This window comes from Ranitomeya variabilis, chromosome 1, assembly GCF_051348905.1.
Source record: "Ranitomeya variabilis isolate aRanVar5 chromosome 1, aRanVar5.hap1, whole genome shotgun sequence".
NCBI classification, from domain to species: Eukaryota; Metazoa; Chordata; class Amphibia; order Anura; family Dendrobatidae; genus Ranitomeya; species Ranitomeya variabilis.
In genome coordinates, this window is record NC_135232.1 from 263,601,559 (window position 1) to 263,627,103 (window position 25,545).

Below are 25,545 nucleotides of genomic sequence, written 5' to 3' on the forward strand. Positions count from 1 at the left end.
CCAATAACACGGCAGCAAGTGTTGACTGTGCAGACGGCACTTCCGAGCAGCAACTGGCGGTGTTGGAGCCCAGGGAATGCAGGAGAAGCAGAGTGGAGGCATTGCCGCACACACAGCAGGGGATCAGCTGATGTTACTGAACCCCTATAACAGAAGAGCAACTGTTAACTGTGCAGACGGCACTTCCGAGCAGCAACTGGCAGTGTTGGAGCCCAGGGAATGCAGGAGAAGCAGAGTGGAGGCATTTCCGCACACACAGCAGGAGATCAGCTGACGTTACTGAACCCCTATAACAGAGGAGCAACTGTTGACTGTGCAGACGGCACTTCCGAGCAGCAACTGGCAGTGTTGGAGCCCAGGGAATGCAGGAGAAGCAGAGTGGAAGCATTTCCACACACACAGCTGGGGATCAGCTGACGTTACTGAAACCCAATAACACGGCAGCAAGTGTTGACTGTGCAGATGGCACTTCCGAGCAGCAACTGGTGGTGTTGGAGCCCAGGGAATGCAGGACAAGCAGAGTGGAGGCATTGCCGCACACACAGCAGGGGATCAGCTGACGTTACTGAAACCCAATAACACGGCAGCAAGTGTTGACTGTGCAGACAGCACTTCCGAGCAGCAACTGGCGGTGTTGGAGCCCAGGGAATGCAGGAGAAGCAGAGTGGAGGCATTGCCGCACACACAGCAGGGGAGCAGCTGATGTTACTGAACCCCTATAACAGAAGAGCAACTGTTGACTGCGCAGACGGCACTTCCGAGCAGCAACTGGCAGTGTTGGAGCCCAGGGAATGCAGGAGAAGCAGAGTGGAGGCATTGCCGCACACACAGCAGGAGATCAGCTGACGTTACTGAACCCCTATAACAGAGGAGCAACTTTTGACTGTGCAGACGGCACTTCCAAGCAGCAACTGGCAGTGTTGGAGCCCAGGGAATGCAGGAGAAGCAGAGTGGAAGCATTTCCGCGCACACAGCTGGGGATCAGCTGACGTTACTGAAACCCAATAACACGGCAGCAAGTGTTGACTGTGCAGATGGCACTTCTGAGCAGCAACTGGCGGTGTTGGAGCCCAGGGAATGCAGGAGAAGCAGAGTGGAGGCATTGCCGCACACACAGCAGGGGAGCAGCTGACGTTACTGAACCCCACTAACATAGGAACTAGTGTTTTTCTCTGTGCAGATGGCACTTCTGAGCAGCAACTGTCAGTGTTGGAGCCCAGGGAATGCAAGAGAAGCAGAGTGGAGGCATTGCTGCACACACAGCTGGGGATCAGCTGACATTACTGAAACCCAATAACATGGCAGCAAGTGTTGACTGTGCAGACGGCACTTCCGAGCTGCAACTGGCGGTGTTGGAGCCCAGGGAATGCAGGAGAAGCAGAGTGGAGGCATTGCTGCACACACAGCAGGGGATCAGCTGACATTACTGTACCCCTATAACAGAGGAGCAACTGTTGACTATGCAGATGGCACTTTCGAGCAGCAACTGGTGGTGTTGGAGCCCAGGGAATCCAGGAGAAGCAGAGTGGAGGCTGAGGCCTAATTGGAGCAAGTTTAATATCTGTTGTAGTGTGAGTGTGGACGGAGCAGGAGAAACTGCCGGATACACAGCTGGGGATCAGCTGACGTTACTGAAACCCAATAACACTGGGTCATGTGTTGACTGTGCAGACGGCACTTCTGAGCAGCAACTGGCGGTGTTGGAGCCCAGGGATTGCAGTTCAGGTGGTAGAAACATGAACACAACAGGAGACCTGGATACTGTTGCCAACCAATTATTTAATCTGGAAGAGGAGTGACAAATTCCTGCGAGATCCAGGCCTTGTTCATTTTGAGAAAAGAAAGCCGGACAATGTTATCGGAGGATAGTCACATGTGACGGTCTGTTAGTACACCACCTGCGGCACTAAAGACGCGTTCCGATAATACACTAGCAGCAGGGCAAGCCAGCACCTCCAATGCATACTGGCTAAGCTCTGGCCACGTATCCAGCTTAGAGACCCAAAACTTGAAGGGGGGAAGAGCCGTCTGGGAGTACACTGAGAGGGCAAGACATGTAGTCTGTCACCATCTGACGGAAACGTTGCCTCCTGCTGACTGGAGCCGTCTGTGATGGTGTAGACATTTGTAACGGCTACACAAATCTTTGCCACAGTTGGGCCATACTGGTCTTGCCTTGTGCTGAGGCACTGCTTCTGCTCCCTGTTTGTGCAGAGCTTCCTCCACTGCCTCGACGCACTGACCTGCTTTGTAAAGCACTAGCAGCACTGCTCTCGGTTGGACTGGAGAAGATGATGGAATGCACCAATGTGTCTTGGTACTCCCGCATTTTACGCTCCCGGTTCAACGGTGTTATGAGGCTTTGTAAGTTGTCCCGGTAGCGAGGATCTAGGAGGGTGCACTGTACACCCAATAATCAGCCGTGTTGAGAATGTGTGCGATGCGGCGGTCGTTGATCAGGCACTGCAGCATGAAATCAACCATGTGCTGCAGACTGCCAACTGGCCAAGAAACGCTGTCCCCTGCTTGAGGCGTCATCTCTGCCTGCTCTGCATCACCCCACCCTCGCTCTACATACTGACTACTGGAGCTTAGTGTAACTCCCTCCTCTGGACAGATGTCTTCCTCCTCCATTGACTCCTCCTCATCCTTCTCACAAAGTGTCCCCTGCCTAGGCCTTTGTGAGGAACCACGTTGCGCAGACTGTCCAGAAGCAGATGGCATTTGTGACTCCTCATCCTCCACCTCTTCCACAACCTCATCCCTTAGCGCTTGCAGTGTTTTTTGAAGCAGGCAGATAAGGGGGATAGTCATGCTGACTAGTGCATCATCTGCACTCGCCATCCGCGTAGAATCATCGAAGGCATGCAAAACCTGGCAGATGTCCTTCACAGTGGCCCACTCAGTGGTTATGAAGTCTGAACGGCGCGCAGTGCGACTTCTTTGCACCTGATGCAGCTGGTACTCCATTACTGCTGGCTGCTGCTCACACAACCGTTCCAACATATGTAACGTTGAATTCCACCTGGTGGGTAGGTCACATATGATACGATGTTCCGGAAGGCGGAATCGGTGCTGCAGAGCTGCAATGCGAGATCTTGCCATGCTGGAACGCCGCAAGTGAGCACACTCTAGGTGGACCTTGTGCAGCAGTGCATCAAGATCCGGATAGTCCCTCAGAAAACTCTGCACAACCAAGTTGAGCACATGTGCCAGACATGGGATGTGAGTGAGGTTGCCTAGGCCCAGAGCTGCCACCAGATTTCGGCCATTGCCACACACTACCATGCCTGGCTGGAGATTCGCTAGCACAAACCACACGTCGCTCTCCTGCTTGATGGCATTCCAGAGCTCCTGCACTGTGTGGCTTCGATTCCCCAAAGACATTAATTTCAATACGGCCTGTTGACGTTTGGCCACGGCTGTGCTCATATCGGTCGTAACAGGTAAGGGTTAACGGGTCCATGTGGAGGTGGACTGTGACGGCTCCTGCAGCGCTGATTCAGAGGAACTGGAGTATGAGGAGGAGTCAATGTGTACAGACTGGATTCCTGCAATCCTTGGAGTTGGCAGAACACGTACTGCGCCACTCACAAGATCTGTACCCGGCTCCACAACATTTACCCAATGGGCAGTGAGGGAAAGGTATCGTCCATGTCCATGTGACTGGTCCACGCATCGGTGGTGAGGTGGACCTTGCTACTGATGGCACATAGTAGCGCATGTTTAATGTTTCCCTCCACATGCTTTTGCAGGGCAGGGACGGCTTGCCTGCTGAAATAAAAGCGGCTGGGCACGTTGTATTGTGGGACTGCCAATGCCATCAAGTTACGGAAGGTAGTAAATATAAGAAAACTGACTGAACAGCCATCTAGTCTGAACTGGTGCATAACCAAAAAAGTCATATAGCAAATAGATCAATGGCTGCACTCAAAATTTACTGTGCTAAGGCAAGGAAATGTGCAATATATGAAATGTGAATAGCATAATGGCTTGTGAAATGTATGAAAAAACACATGAGATTCTTAGCACAAGATTTGGCCAAAAGTTGTGAGCCCTTCCACCAAACGTCAAGGTAATCTCAAAACGGATGGGTACTTGAGCTGACTGCCTAGTGTGAACACTTACCTATGGCTAATAACATGGTAAAGCCTGCTTTTATAGGAAGCTCAGAACCAACTGTGTTTGGATGTAATTAAAATCACAGCATGGTGAAGGGCGAGGCGTTCAAGTCAGAAAAAAATAGTACATAGTAAATATAAGAAAACTGACTGAACAGCCATCTAGTCTGAACTGGTGCATATCCAAAAAAGTCATAAATTTCACAAGCCATTATGCTATTCACATTTCATATATTGCACATTTCCTTGCCTTAGCACAGTAAATTTTGAGTGCAGCCATTGATCTATTTGCTATATGACTTTTTTGGTTATGCACTAGTTCAGACTAGATGGCTGTTCAGTCAGTTTTCTTATATGTACTATGTACTATTTTTTTCTGACTTGAACGCCTCGCCCTTCACCATGCTGTGATTTTAATTACATCCAAACACAGTTGGTTCTGAGCTTCCTATAAAAGCAGGCTTTACCATGTTATTAGCCATAGGTAAGTTTTCACACTAGGCAGTCAGCTCAGGTACCCGTCCGTTTTGAGATTACCTTGACGTTTGGTGGATGGGCTCACAACTTTTGGCCAAATCTTGTGCTAAGAATCTCATGTGTTTTTTCATAAATTTCACAAGCCATTATGCTATTCACATTTCATATATTGCACATTTCCTTGCCTTAGCACAGTAAATTTTGAGTGCAGCCATTGATCTATTTGCTATATGCCTTTTTTGGTTATGCACCAGTTCAGACTAGATGGCTGTTCAGTCAGTTTTCTTATATTTACTATGTACTATTTTTTTCTGACTTGAACGCCTCGCCCTTCACCATGCTGTGATTTTAATTACATCCAAACACAGTTGGTTCTGAGCTTCCTATAAAAGCAGGCTTTACCATGTTATTAGCCATAGGTAAGTGTTCACACTAGGCAGTCAGCTCAGGTACCCATCCGTTTTGAGATTACCTTGACGTTTGGTGGATGGGCTCACAACTTTTGGCCAAATCTTGTGCTAAGAATCTCATGTGTTTTTTCATACATTTCACAAGCCATTATGCTATTCACATTTCATATATTGCACATTTCCTTGCCTTAGCACAGTAAATTTTGAGTGCAGCCATTGATCTATTTGCTATATGACTTTTTTGGTTATGCACCAGTTCAGACAAGATGACTGTTCAGTCAGTTTTCTTATATTTACTATGTACTATTTTTTTCTGACTTGAACGCCTCGCCCTTCACCATGCTGTGATTTTAATTACATCCAAACACAGTTGGTTCTGAGCTTCCTATAAAAGCAGGCTTTACCATGTTATTAGCCATAGGTAAGTGTTCACACTAGGCAGTCAGCTCAGGTACCCATCCGTTTTGAGATTACCTTGACGTTTGGTGGATGAGCTCACAACTTTTGGCCAAATCTTGTGCTAAGAATCTCATGTGTTTTTTCATAAATTTCACAAGCCATTATGCTATTCACATTTCATATATTGCACATTTCCTTGCCTTAGCACAGTAAGTTTTGAGTGCAGCCATTGATCTATTTGCTATATGCCTTTTTTGGTTATGCACCAGTTCAGACTAGATGGCTGTTCAGTCAGTTTTCTTATATTTACTATGTACTATTTTTTTCTGACTTGAACGCCTCGCCCTTCACCATGCTGTGATTTTAATTACATCCAAACACAGTTGGTTCTGAGCTTCCTATAAAAGCAGGCTTTACTGTTATGACCCCAGTGGACAGGGTCTCAGAGGAACGTGTAAGTCTGCAAGATACAAAAATCCAGCTCATAGGGCTGTGGTAACTGGGTTGACCAAATAGCTACTCCTAACGCCAACACTAGAAGTAGCCGGGGATCATGCCTACGGTGATCGCTAGATGACTCGCGCCAGCCGGAGAATCTAACTACCCCTAGGAGAAGAAAACAAAGACCTCTCTTGCCTCCAGAGAAAGGGACCCCAAAGCAAGATACATGCCCCCCACAAATAATAACGGTGAGGTAAGAGGAAATGACAAACACAGAAATGAACCAGGTTCAGCAAAGAGAGGCCAGCTTACTAATAGCAGAATATAGCAAGATAACTTATCTGGTCAACAAAAACCCTATAAAAATCCACGCTGGAGATTCAAGAACCCCCGAACCGTCTAACGGTCCGGGGGGAGAACACCAGCCCCCTAGAGCTTCCAGCAAAGGTCAGGATACAGATAGGAACAAGCTGGACAAAAATACCAAACAAAACAAAAGCAAAAAGCAAAGAAGCAGACTTAGCTTGAAAAACAGGAACCAGGATCAGAGGACAAGAGCACAACAGATTAGCTCTGATTTCAACGATGCCAGGCATTGAACTGAAGGTCCAGGGAGCTTATATAGCAATGCCCCTGAACTAACGGCCCAGGTGAGGATATAGGAAAAGACAGACGCTCCAGAGTCAAATCACTAATGACCACTAGAGGGAGCAAAAAGCAAAATCACAACACTTTACCATGTTATTAGCCATAGGTAAGTGTTCACACTAGGCAGTCAGCTCAGGTACCCATCCGTTTTGAGATTACCTTGACGTTTGGTGGATGGGCTTACAACTTTTGGCCAAATCTTTTGCTAAGAATCTCATGTGTTTTTTCATAAATTTCACAAGCCATTATGCTATTCACATTTCATATATTGCACATTTCCTTGCCTTAGCACAGTAAATTTTGAGTGCAGCCATTGATCTAAGTTACGGAAGGTGTCAGTCTCCACCAGCCTGAATGACAGCATTTCAAGGGACAGTAGTTTTGCAATGCCAGCATTCAGAGCCTGTGCTCAGGGGTGGTTTGCCGAGAATGGCTGCCTTTTCTCCCATGCCTGTGCTACCGATGGCTGTAGACTGGGCTGGGAATGTGAGGATGACAGGGATTGTGGTGCTGTAGGTGGAATTACACTGGGTCTCTGTACAACAGTGCCAGAGGTTCTTCCATGGCGATCCTGTGAGGAAACCGAACCTGCTGTGTGTGAGCTGGAGGAAGAGGCTACAACACGAGCTGAAGAGGTGGTAGGTGCTGCTGTAGGTTGGTCTAGGTCTTCAGTGTGTTTTTGTAACTCCACCACATTCTTGGTCCGCACATGTTTCCACATATTTGTGGTATTGAGGTTGCTGACACTTTTCCCTCTTTTGACTGTCTGATTACACAGCTTGCATTTGACAAAGCAAATGTCATCTGCAACTGTGTCAAAAAAGGACCAGGCACTGCAAGTCTTGGGAGCGCCCGTTTTGGCTTTTGGAAGAGGCATGCTCCTAATGGGTGCCGAAGTGGAGGCTACAGGCAACGCAGTCTTCCACTTCCCTCTCCCTCCTTTTTGGGCCGTTTGGGGAATCTCTTCCTCAGAGCTGCTCCCACCACCTTCCTGTACCTCACGCCATGATGGGTCAAGGACCTCATCATCTACACTACCCTCTTCTACCAACTGCTTCTCCTGGGTAATCTCGGCAGCACAGTACGCACCAGAAAGTGGCACCTGAGTCTCATCATCAGATGCGTACTGAGGTGTGCTGACCGGAGGCACTGGCCCACACTCCTCTTCAGATTCAGAGAGACAAAGCTGTTGGGCATCACTGCATACTGCCTCTTCTTCCATTTCTCGAATGCTGCTTGGCTGGCCCCCTCTTTCCAAGCCAAGAGATTCAGAGAACAGAAGTAGAGATGGCTCCTGTACAGGGCTCTCTGACTGCCTGGGCAATTTGGCAGGTGGTGAAGAGACAGATGGGTGCTCTTCAGTGCTCTGTGCCTGAGAGGATGTGGCACTAATTGAAGTCGATGCGTTAGCTGCCATCCATCCGACAACGGCTTCAATTTGTTCGTCCCACAGCAGTGGGGTACGGCGAGCTCCTACAAAGCTGCGCAAGGACTGTTCCCTGCTAAAACTGGGGGATGATGAGTCACCGGTGCCCGCAGCAGGCACAGAATCCCAACGTCCTCTCCCTGCAGAAACTCCATGCCCACGACCACGTGCCTTACTCCCTGCCTTCTTCATCTTGGTAGACTGATAAAGATAGGCAGAAAAGTACTAAGGGCTTAGTGTGCTTATTCCTGAACAGCTGCTAACAGGTATAAGAAACACTAATTTTATAAAGTGTGGACTAGACTTTAATATGAGCTAATGTGGCCTACACAACTGTAAAATGGAGTGTTTGGTGAACTTTATTAACTTTTTTTTTCGCAGAACAGACTACAGAGTGAGCTGCACTCACACAGAGACCGTGCAGACTGCCGTGAACGGCGCTGCAAGCCCAAAAAAAGCTCCTCTATGTACTCCTATTTAGTGTTTTTCCACAATCTAGCAGGATACGGATGGAAACCCACTAATAGGATACATTTGAAAAAATGTGCAGCAGGCAGCACTAATTGAAAAAAGGACAATGGAACAGTATGAGGCAGTGACGCACGCTGAGCTGACTACAACCAGCTGTGGCTGCAGAACAGACTACAGAGTAAGCTGCACTCACACAGAGACCGTGCAGACAGCCGTGAACGGCTCTGCAAGGCCAAAAAAAGCTCCTCTATGTACTCCTATATAGTGTTTTTCCACAATCTAGCAGGATACGGATGGAAACCCACTAATAGGATAAATTTGAAAAAATGTGCATCAGGCAGCACTAATTGAAAAAAGGACAATGGAACAGTATGAGGCAGTGACGCACCCTGAGCTGACTACAACCAGCTGTGGCTGCAGAACAGACTACAGAGTGAGCTGCACTCACACAGAGACCTTGCAGATAGCCGTGAACGGCGCTGCAAGGCCAAAAAAAGCTCCTCTATGTACTCCTATATAGTGTTTTTACACAATCTAGCAGGATACGGATGGAAACCCACGAATAGGGTACATTTGAAAAAATGTGCAGCAGGCAGCACTAATTGAAAAAAGGACAATGGAACAGTATGAGGCAGTGACGCACCCTGAGCTGACTACAACCAGTTGTGGCTGCAGAACAGACTACAGAGTGAGCTGCACTCACACAGACACCTTGCAGACAGCCGTGAACAGTGCTGCAAGGCAAAAACAAGGTTCTCACACAGCGGTTGCTAAATTAGCCTGGGTAAAGCACAATGAAGCAAATCACTATCTCAAACTATCCCTCAGTCAGAACAACAGCGTCCTGTCCCTAACTGAATTCACAGCAGAGTGGTGGTGGCGGCTTTTATAGTGCATCATGGCATCAGTTCAGCAGCCAATCACAGCCATGCCAGTAGTTACATGCCTAACATGCAGAACAGGATGTGCCCACACTTCTAATGATTCCTCATTGGCTGAATTAAATGAAACTGGCTATTTGCATTATGGGAACTTCCGATTCCGGTATCAGATATTGCAAAAGTATCGGAACTCGATATCGGAACTCCGATACCGCGAATATCGGCCGATACCCGATATTTGCAGTATCGGAATGCTCCACACTATTGTTGACCCATTTTCCGGTACACTATATGGTAAAAACCAATGGTGTCATTCAAAAGTATAACTCGTCCTACAAAAAACAAGCCCTCACTTGGCCATATTCATGGAAAAATCAAAACGTTATGGCTCTATGAAGAAGGGGAGCCAAAATGAAAACTCAGAAATGGAAAAACCAAGGGGTCAAGGGGTTAACATGCAGGCAGTCCCTTTTGGAAATACAGGACCCCTGCTGTGTCCAGAAAGATGTATTTTGTGCTGGAGGCAGAGGTATATACAATGGACAACTAATTAAGACAGTAAAAGTTTTTTCAGAGGGTAGGAACAAAGGTACCTGTGTTTATATATAGATAAAGCCGTAGAAAAGCCTCCTTTTACATACTGAATTCAAATTACACGTGGGTTCCTCAGAGGAAAATTTACAATAGACGGCTGTCTCTGAAAGAAAATTATGAATATTGGCATTTGTTTAGATGGGACATACATTTTCAGCTTCAGGGCTAATCAGGTAAGAAGTTGCATGCATTTTCATAACCGTAACACCTGCCTTATATGCCCTAAATCCATATTAGCCAGATGACTGAAAACAGCTATGATCTGTTTGGTTCTTGGGTATTTGGGTAATGATAAAATTCCAGTAAAAAATATGGCTTCAATCTTGAACTTCTGAGATCATCAGGAGTGAAGTTATTGCATAATTTGTGAATTTCATTAAATCCTCAAGGGCTGAAGACATCCCACAACCTGGCCCACGGTACTGATAAAAGGTCAAGACAAATTATGATCTGTGGTCAATGCTGAGGAAGATACATACCAGTCTAGGCTTGATCCCATAATAAGACGTTTCTAAACGGATTGCTGTCATCCACTGAGCTGAATCATCTCTTTGATAGGTGTAGTAAAGGCTGAGTCACACATAATGATATTGTTAACGATATCGTTGCAACGTCACGCTTTTGGTGACGTAAGCAACGATCCCGCTAACGATCTCGTTATGTGTGACAGCGACCAACGATCAGGCCCCTGCTGGGAGATCGTTGGTCGATGGGAATGATCAGGACCTTTTTTTGGTCGCTGATCACCCGTTGTCATCGCTGGATCGGCGTGTGTGACGCCGATCCAGCGATGTGTTCACTTGTAACCAGGGTAAATATTGGGTTACTAAGTGCAGGGCCGCGCTTAGTAACCCGATATTTACCCTGGTTACCATTGTAAAAGTTTAAAAAAAAACAGTACATACTCACGTTTTGATGTCTGTCATGTCCCCCGGAGTCCACAGGGTTGACTGTGTCAGCGCCGGCCGTAAAGCAGAGCACAGCGGTGACGTCACCGCTGTGCTCTGCTTTACGGCCGGCGCTGACACATTCAGTGCATGGAAGCTCTCGGCAGCAGCGCGTGCATTACCAGCGCTCCTGCCGAAAGCAGTTTTAACCCTGTGGACGCCAGGGGACGTGACAGACATCAGAATGTGAGTTGTTATGATCCGGTGACCTTGGAGCCGCATGAGAATTTCTCAGGAGTAGGTGGAACCTGTACTGACCGCAAACCCTAAACTGTCACCGCAACTAGAAGTAGCCGTGGTGGGGTGTACCTAACACATCCTAGACACCTCGACACAGTCGGAGGACTAAATACCCCTATAGATGGAAATGGGAATTCTATCTTGCCTCAGAGCAGAACCCCAAAGGATAGGCAGCCCCCCACAAATATTGACTGTGAGTATTAGAGGAAAGACACACGCAGGCAGAAATCAGGATTTAGCAAAAGAGGCCACACTAGCTAAATAGGAAAGGATAGGACAGAATACTAAGCGGTCAGTATTAAAACCCTAAAAATATCCACAGCAGATAATACAAAAATTCCACCATCTAACTACAGACATGGAATGTATATCTGCATCTCCTGAGAATCCAACTTGACTGAAATATCCAAACACAGTCTAAGCTGGACAAGAAAAAACATTGAATAGCACTGAATTGTAAAGCACACAGCATGTGTGCTATAGAAACAAAACCAGACACTTATCTTTGCTGATTTGGCAGCAGGGCAGGAGGAACCAGACAGAGATGCAAAACCTCCAAGAATAATGGACAACTGGCAAGGGCTAATGAATCCTGCACACCTAAATATCCTAGTCAGAGCTGCAATCAGCAGGGACACCTGCCCAGGATTGCAACCCAGGGACAACTGCATTACTACCAACAACCACCGGAGGGAACCCAAGAGCAGAATTCACAACAGTACCCCCCCCTTGAAGAGGGGTCACCGAACCCTCACCAGAGCCCCCAGGCCGATCAGGACGAGCCAGATGAAAGGCACGGACCAAATCAGCAGCATGGACATCAGAGGCAAAAACCCAAGAATTATCCTCCTGGCCATAACCCTTCCATTTAAGAAGGTACTGAAGCCTCCGCCTCGAAAAGCGAGAATCCAAAATCTTCTCAACCACATACTCCAACTCCCCATCAACCAACACAGGGGCCGGAGGATCAACAGAGGGAACAACGGGCACCACATATTTCCGCAATAAAGATCTATGGAAGACATTATGGATAGCAAAAGAAGCCGGAAGGGCCAATCGAAAAGACACCAGATTAATAATCTCAGAAATCCTATAAGGACCAATAAAGCGAGGCTTAAACTTAGGGGAAGAAACCTTCATAGGAACATGACGGGAAGACAACCAGACCAGATCCCCAACCCGAAGCCGGGAACCAACACACCGACGACGGTTAGCAAAACGTTGAGTCTCCTCCTGAGACAACACCAAATTGTCCACCACATGAGCCCAAATCTGCTGCAACCTGTCAACCACAGAATCCACACCAAGACAGTCAGAAGGCTCAACCTGCCCCGAAGAAAAACGAGGATGAAAACCAAAATTACAAAAGAAGGGCGAAACCAAGGTAGCCGAACTAGCCTGATTATTAAGGGCAAACTCGGCCAATGGCAAGAAAGCCACCCAATCATCCTGATCAGCAGACACAAAGCATCTCAGATAAGTTTCTAAAGTCTGATTAGTTCGCTCGGTCTGGCCATTTGTCTGAGGATGAAATGCGGAAGAAAAAGACAAATCAATGCCCAGCTTAGCACAAAAGGCCCGCCAAAACCGAGAAACAAACTGGGACCCTCTGTCGGACACAATATTCTCCGGAATACCATGCAAACGAACCACATGCTGAAAAAACAACGGAACCAAATCAGAATAGGAAGGCAATTTAGGCAAAGGCACCAAATGGACCATCTTAGAGAACCGGTCACAAACAACCCAGATGACAGACATCTTCTGGGAAACCGGAAGATCAGAAATAAAATCCATAGAGATATGCGTCCAAGGCCTCTCAGGGACCGGCAAAGACAAAAGCAACCCACTAGCACGGGAAAAACAAGGCTTGGCCCGCGCACAAGTCCCACAGGACTGCACAAAAGAACGCACATCACGCGACAAAGAAGGCCACCAAAAGGACCTACCAACCAAATCTCTGGTACCAAAAATACCAGGATGGCCAGCCAACACAGAACAATGAACCTCAGAAATCACTCTACTAGTCCATCTATCAGGAATAAACAGTTTCCCCACTGGACAGCGGTCAGGTTTGTCAGCCTGAAATTCCTGAAGAACCCGTCGTAAATCAGGGGAAATGGCAGAAAGGACCACCCCTTCTTTCAGAAAGCCGACCGGTTCAAGGACCTCAGGAGAATCAGGCAAAAAACTCCTAGTGAGGGCATCAGCCTTAATATTCTATAATATATAGAACCCGGAAGATACGAGACCACGAAATCAAAACGGGAAAAAAACCAAGGACCATCGAGCCTGTCTAGGATTCAGCCACCTGGCAGACTCGAGGTAAATCAGATTTTTATGATCGGTCAAGACCACAATACGGTGCTTAGCTCCCTCGAGCCAATGTCGCCACTCCTCAAACGCCCACTTCATAGCCAACAACTCCCGATTGCCGACATCATAATTGCGTTCAGCGGGCGAAAACTTACGGGAAAAGAAGGCACACGGTTTCATCAAGGAACCAACAGGATCCCTCTGAGACAAAACGGCCCCTGCCCCAATCTCAGAAGCGTCAACCTCAACCTGAAACGGAAGAGAAACATCTGGTTGACGCAACACCGGGGCAGAAGTAAATCGGCGTTTAAGCTCCTGAAAGGCAGAGACAGCCGCAGAGGACCAATTCGTCACATCAGCGCCTTTCTTCGTCAAATCGGTCAAGGGTTTAACCACACTGGAGAAGTTAGCAATGAAACGGCGATAAAAATTAGCAAAGCCCAAAAATTTCTGAAGGCTCTTCACAGATGTAGGTTGAATCCAATCATGAATGGCCTGAACCTTAACCGGATCCATCTCTATAGATTAGGGAGAAAAAATAAAGCCCAAAAAAGAAACCTTCTGCACTCCAAAGAGACACTTAGATCCCTTCACAAACAAAGCATTATCACGAAGGATCTGAAATACCATCCTGACCTGTTTCACATGAGACTCCCAATCATCGGAAAAAATTAAAATGTCATCCAAATATACAATCATGAATTTAATCAAGATAAGTCTGGAAGATATCGTGCATGAAGGACTGAAAAACAGATGGAGCATTAGAGAGCCCGAATGGCATCACAAGGTATTCAAAATGGCCTTCGGGCGTATTAAACGCAGTTTTCCATTCATCACCCTGCTTAATACGAATAAGATTATATGCCCCCCGAAGGTCAATCTTAGTAAACCAACTAGCCCCCTTAATCCTAGCAAACAAATCAGAAAGCAGAGGTAAAGGGTATTGAAACTTGACCGTGATCTTATTCAAGAGGTGATAATCAATACAGGGTCTCAAGGAGCCATCCTTCTTAGCAACAAAAAAAAAACCTGCTCCCAATGGTGAAGAAGATGGCCGAATACGTCCTTTCTCCAAAGACTCTTTAACATAACTCCGCATGGCGGTATGTTCAGGCACAGACAGGTTAAAAATTCGGCCCTTAGGAAACTTACAGCCTGGAATCAAGTCAATCGCACAATCACAGTCCCTATGCGGTGGAAGGGAACTGGACTTGGGCTCATCGAATACATCCTGAAAATCAGACAAAAACTCTGGAATTTCAGAAGTGGAAGAAGAGGAGATTGACATCAAAGGAACATCATTATGAACCCCCTGACATCCCCAACTAGTCACAGACATAGACTTCCAATCCAACACAGGATTATGTGCCTGCAACCACGGAAAACCCAGCACGATAGCATCATGTAAATTATGCAACACCAGAAATCGACAATCTTCCTGATGGGCTGGTGCCATGCACATGGTCACCTGTGTCCAGAACTGGGGCTTATTTTTAGCCAAAGGTGTAGCATCAATGCCCCTTAAAGGAATAGGGTTCTGCAAAGACTGCAAGGGAAAACCACAACGCCTGGCAAACTCAAAGTCCATTAAGTTCAAGGCGGCGCCTGAATCCACAAACGCCATGACAGAAAATGATGATAATGAGCAGATCAAGGACACAGATAATAAAAATTTAGGTTGTACAGTACTGATGGTAATTGAACTAGCAATCCTCTTTGTACGCCTAGGACAGACTGAAATGACATGAGAAGCATCGCCACAATAAAAACACAACCTATTCTGACGTCTGAATCCCTGTTGTTCCGTTCTAGACAGAATCCTTTCACACTGCATTGACTCAGGCATCTGCTCTGAGGACAACGCCACAGCGCGCACAGCTCTGCGCTCCCGCAAACGCCGATCAGTCTGAATATCCAGAGACATAGAATCACTCAGACCGAAAGGCGTGGGAAACCCCACCATAACATCTTTAACGGATTCAGAAAGACCCTTTCTGAAAATTGCCGCCAAAGCATCATCTGTTATGATCCCAAGTGGCGGAGGATCACAAATAGATCAGCAAGTCATTAAACTAAGGACGAGTTCTAGGGAGATGGTAACTGGACTGATCGCAAATCTGAACCTATCCAAAACAACTAGAGGTAGCCGGTGAACGTGCCTAAAAAATTCTTAGACGTCTCGAGCCAGCCTGAGGAACTAGCTACCCCTAAAGAGAAAGAAAGACCTCGCTTGCCTCCAGAGAAATAATCCCCAAAGATATAGAAGCCCCCAACAAATATTAACGGTGAAGTAAGAAGAAGGCACATACATAGGGATGAAATCAGATTCAGCAAAAGAGGCCCACTAGTACTAGAAAGCAGAAAATAGAGCAGGGGTCTATGCGATCAATAAAAAACCCTTACAAAATATCCATCCTGAGATTTCAAGAACCCACACACCAACTAACGGTGTGTGGGGAGAAACTCAGCCCACTAGAGCAACCAGCAAGCGAGGGAATTACATTTTAGCAAGCTGGAACAGAAAACATGACAAACACTGCCGATCAAAAAATGAGCAAACAAAACTTAGCTTATCCTGGATGGACTGGGAGCAAGGTAGTCAGAAGGAATCTGAGTAGCACTGATTACATCGACAGCCAGCCACAAGTGGAAGTAAAACAGAGCTATATAGGAACCTCCCAGAGGATAACGAACCAGCTGATAGCCAGAGACCAGCAGGATAACAAACAAAGCCACCAGGGGGAGCCCAAAGCAAAAGTCACACCATACCACCAGTGACCACAAGAGGGAGCCCGAAAACAGAGTTCACAACAGTACCCCCCCTTAAGGAGGGGTCACTGAACCCTCATGAAAACCCCCAGGGCGATCAGGATGAGCCACATGGAAGGCACGAACCAAATCGGCCGCATGAACATCAGAGGCGACAACCCAAGAATTATCCTCCTGACCATAGCCCTTCCACTTGACCAAATACTGGAGCCTCGTCTAGAAACACGAGAATCCAAGATCTTCTCCACCACGTATTCCAATTCTCCCTCAACCAGCACCGGGGCAGGTGGCTCAACCGGAGGAACCACAGGTACCACATACCTCCGCAACAACGAGCGATGGAACACATTATGAATAGCAAATGATGCCGGGAGGTCCAGACGGAATGACACGGGGCCAAGGACTTCCAGAATCTTATAAGGACCGATAAACCGAGGCTTGAACTTAGGAGAGGAGACCTTCATAGGAACGAAGCGAGAAGACAACCACACCAAGTCCCCAACGCGAAGTCGGGGACCCACACAGCGACGGCGGTTGGCAAAGAGCTGAGCCTTCTCTTGTGACAACTTCAAATTGTCCACCACATGATTCCAAATCTGATGCAACCTATCCACCACAACATCCACTCCAGGACAGTCAGAAGGCTCCACCTGACCCGAGGAAAAACGAGGATGAAACCCCAAATTACAAAAAAAAGGAGAAACCAAAGTAGCAGAACTAGCCCGATTATTAAGGGCAAACTCGGCCAACGGTAAAAAAGTAACCCAGTCATCCTGGTCAGCAGAAACAAAACATCTTAAATAAGTCTCCAAGGTCTGATTAGTTCGCTCGGTTTGGCCATTCGTCTGAGGATGGAAGACCGACGAAAAAGACAATTCAATGCCCAACTTAGCACAAAAGGTCCGCCAAAATCTAGACACAAACTGGGATCCTCTGTCAGAAACAATGTTCCCAGGAATCCCGTGCAAACGAACCACATTTTGAAAAAACAGTGGAACCAACTCGGAGGATGAAGGCAACTTAGGCAAGGGCACCAAATGGACCATCTTAGAAAAACGATCACACACCACCCAGATGACAGACATTCTCTGAGAGACAGGGAGATCTGAAATAAAATCCATGGAAATGTGCGTCCAAGGCCTCTTCGGGACAGGCAAAGGTAACAGCAAACCACTGGCATGAGAACAGCAAGGCTTCGCCCGAGCACAAATTCCACAAGACTGCACAAAGGAACGCACATCCCGTGACAAGGAAGGCCACCAAAAAGACCTGGCCACCAAGTCTCTGGTACCAAATATTCCAGGATGGCCCGCCAACACCGAAGAATGAACCTCGGAGATGACTCTGTTGGTCCATCTATCCGGGACAAACAGTCTCTCCGGTGGACAGCGGTCAGGTCTATCCACCTGAAACTCTTGCAGCACACGTCGCAAATCTGGGGAGATGGCAGACAAAATCACCCCTTCTCTAAGGATACCAGCCGGCTCTGAATCTCCAGGAGAGTCAGGCACAAAACTCCTAGAAAGAGCATCAGCTTTCACATTCTTCGAACCCGGCAGGTACGAGACCATGAAATCAAAACGAGAGAAAAATAACGACCAACGAGCCTGTCTGGGATTTAGCCGCTTGGCCGACTCGAGATAAATCAAATTCTTGTGGTCAGTCAAGACCACCACACGATGTTTAGCTCCCTCGAGCCAATGTCGCCACTCCTCAAATGCCCACTTCATAGCCAACAGCTCCCGATTACCGACATCATAATTCCGCTCGGCAGGCGAAAACTTTCTTGAAAAGAAAGCACATGTGTCATGGTTCCCAATGGCAAGGGAACGTAAAAAAAACACATAAGTAACGAACGAGCTCTCGGGTGATGGAAACTCGAGTTGACCGTGAGCTAAATCTACCACACAACTAACAGTAGCCAGGGAGCATACCTACGGCTTCCTATATGCCACGCGCCAGCCGGAGGACTAACTACGCCTGGTAGAGGAAGAAACAGACCTGCTTACCTCTAGGGAAATACCCCAAAAGATGATAGCAGCCCCCCACATGTAATAACGGTGAATTAAGAGGAAAAGACATACACAGTATGAAAGTAGATTTAGCAAAGAGAGGTCCACTTACTAGATAGCAGAAGGATACAAAAGAGGACTTCACGGTCAACTGAAAACCCTATCAAAAACCATCCTGAAATTACTTTAAGACTCCTGTGTCAACTCATGACACAGGAGTGGCAATTTCAGCCCGCAAGAGCCTCCAGCTACAGAGAAAAACAAAAACTGCAAACTGGACAAAAGGTACAAAACAAAAGGACAAAGTCCACTTAGCTGATCAGCAGACTAGTAGCAGGAACATGCAACCGAAGGCTCTGGTTACAATGATGACCGGCAAGGAAATGACTGGAGAGCAAGGCTAAATAGGAAACTCCCAAACACTGATGGAAGCAGGTGAACAGAAGAAGCAAAGTGCAAACAAGTCACCAGTACCACCAGCAACCACCAGGGGAGCCCAAAAAGCGGATACACAACAGTACCCTCCCCTTAAGGAGGGTGCACCGAACCCTCACAAGAACCGCCAGGGCGATCTGGATGAGCCCTATGAAAGGCACGAACCAAATCCGAGGCATGAACATCAGAGGCAGTTACCCAATAATTATCTTCCTGACCATAGCCTTTCCATTTAACCAGATATTGAAGTCTCCGTCTGGAAATACGGGAGTCCAAGATCTTCTCCACGACGTACTCCAATTCACCCTCCACCAGCACAGGAGCAGGAGGTTCAGTAGAAGGAACCACCGGTACCTCATATCTCCGCAACAACGACTGATGGAACACATTATGGATAGCGAAAGATGCCGGGAGGTCCAAACGAAAGGAAACAGGGTTAAGAATCTCCAAAATCCTATAAGGACCGATGAACCGAGGCTTAAATTTGGGAGAAGAAACTCTCATAGGGACAAAACGGGAAGACAACCACACCAAGTCCCCAACGCGAAGGTGGGGACCAACACGACGACGACGGTTAGCAAACTGCTGAGTCCTCTCCTGGGACAATTCCAAATTATCCACCACTTGTCCCCAAATCCGATGCAACCGATCCACCACCGCATCCACTCCAGGACAATCCGAAGATTCAACCTGACCAGATGAAAAACGCGGATGAAACCCTGAATTGCAAAAGAAAGGAGAAACCAAAGTGGCAGAACTAGCCCGATTATTAAGAGCAAACTCCGCCAACGGCAGAAAGGCAACCCAATCATCCTGATCCGCAGACACAAAACACCTCAAATAAGTCTCCAAAGTTTGATTAGTTCGCTCCGTCTGGCCATTGGTCTGAGGATGGAATGCAGACGAAAAGGACAAATCAATGCCCAACCTGGCACAGACTGCCCGCCAAAATCTAGACACGAACTGGGTACCCCTGTCAGAAACGATGTTTTCCGGAATACCATGCAAGCGAACCACATTTTGAAAAAACAGAGGGACCAACTCAGATGAGGAAGGCAACTTAGGCAATGGCACCAAATGAACCATTTTAGAAAAACGGTCACACACCACCCAGATGACAGACATCTTCTGAGAAACAGGGAGATCCGAGATAAAGTCCATAGAGATGTGCGTCCAAGGCCTCTTCGGAATAGGCAAGGGCAACAACAAGCCACTAGCCCTAGAACAACAAGGCTTGGCCCGAGCACACACATCGCAAGACTGCACAAAAACACGCACATCTCGAGACAGGGAAGGCCACCAGAAGGATCTAGCCACCAAATCTCTGGTGCCAAAAATTCCCGGATGACCTGCCAGAGTAGAAGAATGAACTTCCGAGATGACTCTAGTGGTCCACTCGTCAGGAACAAACAGTCTACCAGACGGACAACGATCAGGTCTATCCGCCTGAAATTCTTGCAAAGCACGTCGCAAATCTGGAGAGACAGCAGACAAAACCACTCCATCCTTAAGGACACCAGCAGGTTCAGAATTCCCAGGAGAGTCAGGCTCAAAACTCCTAGAAAGAGCATCTGCTTTCACATTCCTAGAACCCGGTAAGTACGAGACCACAAAATTAAACCGGGAAAAGAACAACGACCAACGTGCCTGTCTAGGATTCAGGCGCCTGGCAGACTCCAAATAAATTAAATTCTTGTGATCAGTCAAAACTACCACCTGATGTCTGGCACCCTCAAGCCAATGACGCCACTCCTCAAATGCCCACTTCATGGCCAAAAGCTCCCGATTACCAACATCATAGTTTCGCTCGGCGGCCGAAAATTTTCGCGAAAAGAACGCACAAGGTCTCATCACTGAGCAGTCGGAACTTTTCTGCCACAAAACCGCCCCCGCTCCGATCTCGGAAGCATCGACCTCAACCTGAAAGGGAAGAGAAACATCAGGCTGGCGCAACACAGGGGCAGACAAAAAGCGGCGCTTAAGCTCCCGAAAGGCCTCCACGGCAGCAGGGGACCAATTGGCAACATCAGCACCCTTTTTAGTCAAATCCGTCAGAGGTTTAGCAACGCCAGAAAAACCAGCTATAAATCGACGATAAAAATTAGCAAAGCCCAAGAATTTCTGGAGACTCTTCAGAGAAGTAGGCTGCGTCCAGTCGTAAATAGCCCGAACCTTGACAGGGTCCATCTCAATAGAAGAAGGGGAAAAAATATACCCCAAAAATGAAATTTTTTGAACCCCAAAAACACACTTTGAACCCTTTACACACAAAGAATTCTCCCGCAAAACCTGAAAAACCCTCCTGACCTGCTGAACATGAGACTCCCAGTCATCAGAAAAAATCAAAATATCATCCAAGTACACAATCATAAATTTATCCAAATATTCCCGGAAAATATCATGCATTAAGGACTGAAAGACAGAAGGTGCATTAGAAAGGCCGAAAGGCATTACCAAATACTCTAAATGGCCCTCAGGCGTATTAAATGCGGTCTTCCACTCATCCCCCTGCTTAATTCGCACCAAATTATACGCCCCACGAAGATCAATCTTAGAGAACCACTTAGCCCCCCTTATGCGAGCAAACAAATCAGTCAGCAAAGGCAACGGATACTGATATTTGACTGTAATTTTATTCAGGAGACGATAATCAATACAAGGCCTCAGAGAGCCATCCTTTTTAGAGACAAAGAAAAAACCGGCTCCTAAAGGTGATGAAGAAGGACGAATATGTCCCTTTTCCAGGGACTCCTTAATATACTCGCGCATAGCAGCATGTTCAGGTACAGATAGGTTAAACAAACGACCCTTTGGAAATTTACTGCCAGGAATCAGATCTATGGCGCAATCACAATCCCTGTGAGGAGGGAGTGAACCAATTTTAGGCTCTTCAAAAATATCACAATAATCAGACAAAAATGCCGGAATCTCAGATGGAATAGATGACGAAATGGACACCATAGGAGTGTCCCCATGAGCCCCCCGACATCCCCAGCTTAACACAGACATAGCCTTCCAATCAAGGACTGGGTTATGAGACTGTAACCATGGTAATCCAAGCACCAAAACATCATGTAAATTGTACAACACAAGGAAGCGAATCACCTCCTGATGGTCTGGAGTCATACGCATAGTCACTTGCGTCCAGAACTGTGGTTTATTACTAGCCAAAGGTGTAGAATCAATACCCTTCAGAGGTATAGGGACTTCCAGAGGCTCTAAATCAAACCCACAGCGCCTGGCAAAGGACCAGTCCATAAGACTCAGAGCGGCGCCCGAGTCCACATAGGCATCCACGGTAATAACTGATAATGAACAAATCAAGGTTACAGACAAAATAAATTTGGACTGTAAAGTGCCAATTGAAATGGACTTGTCAACCTTCCTTGTACGTTTAGAGCATGCCGATATAACATGAGCAGAATCACCACAATAGAAGCATAACCCATTTTTACGCCTATAATTCTGCCGCTCGCTTCTGGACATAACTCTGTCACATAGCATTTTCTCTGGCGTCTCTTCAGAAGATACCGCCAAATGGTGCACGGGTTTGCGCTCCCGCAAACGCCGATCAATCTGAATTGCCATTGTCATGGACTCATTCAGACCTGTAGGCGCAGGGAACCCGACCATAACATCTTTAACGGCATCAGAAAGGCCCTCTCTGAAATTTGCCGCTAAGGCGCACTCATTCCACTGAGTAAGCACAGACCACCTACGAAATTTTTGGCAGTATATATCCGCTTCATCTTGCCCTTGAGATAGGGCTATCAAAGCTTTTTCAGCTTGAATCTCCAAATTAGGTTCCTCATAAAGCAACCCTAAAGCCAGGAAAAACGCATCCACATTGAGCAATGCAGGATCCCCTGGTGCCAATGAAAATGCCCAATTTTGAGGGTCACCTCGCAGCAAAGAGATTACAATCTTAACCTGCTGGACAGGATCTCCTGAGGAGTGAGGTCTGAGAGAAAGGAATAATTTACAATTATATTTGAAATTCAAAAACCGAGATCTATCTCCGGAAAACACCTCTGGTATAGGGATTTTAGGTTCAGAAATAGGAGCATGTATAACAAAATCTTGTAAATTTTGAACCTTCGTAGCAAGATTATTTAAACCTGCAGCCAAACTCTGGACATCCATGTTAAACAGCTAAGGTCAGAGCCATTCAAGGGTTAAGAGGAGGTAAGAAGCAGCTAGACAGCAATTAAGGGCTAGGCAGCAAAACTCTGAGGGAAAGAAAAAAAAAAAAAATTTCCCTTACACACTTTTTTTTCTCCTGCTTCAGCCCAAACAATTAACACTTTGTTGGCCGGTCATACTGTCATGGTTCCCAATGGCAAGGGAACGTAAAAAAAACACATAAGTAATGAACGAGCTCTCGGGTGATGGAAACTCGAGTTGACCGTGAGCTAAATCTACCACACAACTAACAGTAGCCAGGGAGCATACCTACGGCTTCCTATATGTCACGCGCCAGCCGGAGGACTAACTACGCCTGGTAGAGGAAGAAACAGACCTGGCTTACCTCTAGGGAAATACCCCAAAAGATGATAGCAGCCCCCCACATGTAATAACGGTGAATTAAGAGGAAAAGACATACACAGTATGAAAGTAGATTTAGCAAAGAGAGGTCCACTTACTAGATAGCAGAAGGATACAAAAGAGGACTTCACGGTCAACTGAAAACCCTATCAAAAACCATCCTGAAATTACTTTAAGACTCCTGTGTCAACTCATGACACAGGAGTGGCAATTTCAGCCCGCAAGAGCCTCCAGCTACAGAGAAAAACAAAAACTGCAAACTGGACAAAAGGTACAAAACAAAAGGACAAAGTCCACTTAGCTGATCAGCAGACTAGTAGCAGGAACATGCAACCGAAGGCTCTGGTTACAATGATGACCGGCAAGGAAATGACTGGAGAGCAAGGCTAAATAGGAAACTCCCAAACACTGATGGAAGCAGGTGAACAGAAGAAGCAAAGTGCAAACAAGTCACCAGTACCACCAGCAACCACCAGGGGAGCCCAAAAAGCGGATACACAACACACATGGCTTCATCTCTGCGACAAAACAGCCCCCGCTCCAATCTCGGAAGCATCAACCTCCACCTGGAAGGAAAGTGAGACATCTGGCTGACATAAGACCGGAGCCGAAGAAAACCGACGCTTCAGCTCCCGAAAGGCCTCCACAGCCGCAGAAGACCAATTAGTCACATCAGAACCCTTCTTGGTCAAATCCGTCAAAGGCTTAACAACGCCAGAAAAATTAGCTATGAAGCGACGGTAAAAATTAGCAAAACCCAAGAACTTCTGAAGACTCTTAACAGATGTAGGCTGCGTCCAGTCATGAATAGCCTGAACCTTGACTGGGTCCATCTCAATAGTAGAAGGAGAAAAAATGAAACCCAAAAAAGAAATCTTCTGGACTCCAAAAAGACATTTTGAGCCCTTCACAAATAAAGCATTGTAACGTAGGACCTGAAAGACCATCCTGACCTGCTTAACATGAGACTCCCAATCATCCGAAAAAACCAGAATATCATCCAGATACACAATCATAAACTTATCCAGATATTCACGGAAGATGTCATGCATAAAGGACTGAAAGACTGAAGGAGCATTAGAAAGTCCAAAAGGCATCACCAAGTACTCAAAATGGCCTTCAGGCGTATTAAATGCAGTTTTCCATTCATCACCCTGTTTTATACGCACAAGGTTATACGCACCTCGAAGATCTATCTTGGTGAACCAACTAGACCCCCTAATGCGAGCAAACAAATCAGTTAACAATGGCAAAGGATACTGAAATTTGACCGTGATTTTATTCAAAAGGCGATAATCAATACAGGGTCTCAGGGAACCATCCTTTTTAGCCACAAAAAAGAATCCTGCACCAAGAGGGGATGAGGACGGGCGAATATGTCCCTTCTCTAAAGACTCCTTTATATAACTCCGCATGGCAGCATGCTCCGGCACAGATAAATTGAAAAGTCGTCCCTTAGGAAACTTACTACCAGGAATCAAATTTATAGCACAATCACAGTCCCTATGAGGAGGTAGAGAATTGAGTTTGGGCTCCTCAAATACATCCTGGTAGTCTGACAAAAACGTAGGGACTTCAGAAGGAGTGGACAAAGCAATTGACACCACAGGAGCGTCACCATGAATTCCCTGATAACCCCAACTTGACACCAACATAGCTTTCCAATCCAGGACTGGATTATGAGTCTGCAACCATGGTAGACCCAACACGACGACATCATGCAAATTATGCAGTACAAGAAAGCGAATCACCTCCCGATGAACAGGAGTCATGCACATGGTCACTTGTGTCCAGTACTGAGGTCTATTCGTAGCCAATGGTGTAGAATCAATTCCCCTTAGTGGAATAGGGAATTTTAAAGGCTCCAAATCAAAACCACAGTGCCTGGCAAATGACCAATCCATCAGACTCAGGGCGGCACCTGAATCTACAAAAGCATTAACCGGGTAAGATGACAGGGAACAAATCAGGGTAACAGACAAAATGAACTTAGGCTGTAAAGTACCAATGGTGACAGATTTATCAACCTTTTTTTTGCGCTTAGAGCATGCTGAGATAACATGAGCTGAGTCACCACAGTAAAAGCACAACCCATTTTGCCTTCCATAATTTTGCCGTTCACTTCTGGTCAGAATTCTGTCACATTGCATAGATTCAGGTGTCTGTTCAGAAGACACCGCCAAATGGTGCACAGGTTTGCGCTCCCGCAAACGCCGATCAATCTGAATGGCCAGAGTCATTGACTCATTCAGACCTGCAGGCGTAGGGAACCCCACCATGACATTCTTAATGGCTTCAGAAAGACCTTCTCTGAAATTTGCAGCCAGGGCACACTCATTCCACTGAGTAAGCACCGACCATTTCCGAAATTTCTGGCAGTACACCTCTGCTTCATCTTGCCCCTGCGAGAGGG